Raw genomic sequence first — 1,744 nt, forward strand, 5'->3', positions numbered from 1 at the left:
AATCCACCTTATTCTCCTGAAGTTTGCATTTGGGTGCAAAAGTAGCATTGACCTAGCACTGCACACTCTGTCTCAGAGATTTTATAGACCTGGTACAAAATGTGTATTTCTGAATATGTTAAAATGGGAAGAAATTACATAAGTGGTTGCAGACTATGACAAAGACTGCATTCAGACAGCAAAAAAAATACGTTAAAATGGATCTGTGAGCTGAACCTTTGGTCAATACAGAAAATGAATATTTATTAAGCATTCTACTAATATCTGTGGAGGCCTACTATGTAGAAAAGCACTCTACCAGGCACTGAGGAAGGGAACACTGAAGAAGGCCTGGGCTGTGCTCCTGTAATCTATACAGAAAGTTTATAAAACCAACCTATTTTGGAGTTTCCTAAACAGGAGGCCATTTCCCAAGTAAATTAAGAAAAATGGCAAACCGACTGTTAACATGCTTCTTGGTCTTGCCATCAGTTTTCTGTTAGCTTTTTTATTATCTTAGAAAACTCAGAAGACCCCAGTTACTGTGTATTTTATGTGACATATAGTTAAGATTTTTTGACCTCCAAAGTCAATCTGGATTCAGCAATGACTGACGAAGAAAAGGAATATTCCAGTAATCTAATCACCCTCTGCTTTTCCTCTGACTCAGGCACACAGTATTTTAACAAATGAGAGCAGTTCACTTATTAGTTTCTCAATATCCGGGCTTGATAATGTAGCTGGACCATTCGTGAAGCACTAAAGTACTCAGATGCACTTAAAATATTCTCAGTTTACATATTTGAATGTGAGCATCTGGAATATTCTCTCTAGTTAGAAACTTTGATTCCATTCTTCATGCTGAGGTGGGCCCAGAGCTCTTGTGCTTCAGAATTAGGGGTAATTGAGTTTCAGTCCATTTGTCTAGAAGTCAACCTTGCGATGGAGTGTCAAGAGTACTTAGCAATGCATTATGTCCCAAAGCCCAAAGCTATGTAGCCAGTGTTTTCTGGGCACAGAGGGGTACTTCTACCCATTAATAATATATACCACCACAGCACAGTAAGCTTCTACATCTCTTAGATGTTGACATTCGGGGATTGACTCTCTCCTTCCAGATTTTGCTGTTTTATTCTCCTGATTGCAAGAAAACAATATACCCATCTCTGAAACCTGTCATCTTGCCAGGGTCTAACCTGACAGAGCATTTCCTCATCAGGGAGGTAGAGGAAAGGGAATCAGCTATATCTAGTCTCATCCACTGGGGTTGGTACAGCAGTAGAAGTCCAGACAGATTGATGACTAGGACAGTAGCCCTTGGAGAGCAGGATTCGGACAACAGTTGGTGGCACAGGTAGCAGGGCCTGTCGTCCTGTCGTCCTGTCGTCCAAGCAGGAGCCTGGTAGAAGCCAGTAGGAATTAAACAAGAGTAAAATGTGGCAGAACTCAAGTCTTAAGAACTAGGTGAGCAGGACAGGAGGTGGGGCAGACCACAGCTTGGTGGACATGCAGATACCTTAAGGTTCACATCAGCATATCTGAATTAGGGCTTGTGACCTACTCCAGGCCCCAGTAAGCTGGTGCTGTTGAGGTTGCTGCCCCAATTGGAATGGGTCCAAGAATCATGTAGTACTGATCTTCTCAAGGGTAGATTCTTCAATGTTATGGATGAAGGCAGGGGGCACCAGTAAAATCACAAAAAGGGAGAATCTCAACTCTGCCTTGGGGCTTCCATGGTGGCTCAGAAGGTAAAGAATCTGCCTGC

This window comes from Bison bison, unplaced genomic scaffold (genome assembly GCF_000754665.1).
Source record: "Bison bison bison isolate TAMUID 2011002044 unplaced genomic scaffold, Bison_UMD1.0 scf7180017864519, whole genome shotgun sequence".
Classification (NCBI taxonomy): Eukaryota; Metazoa; Chordata; class Mammalia; order Artiodactyla; family Bovidae; genus Bison; species Bison bison.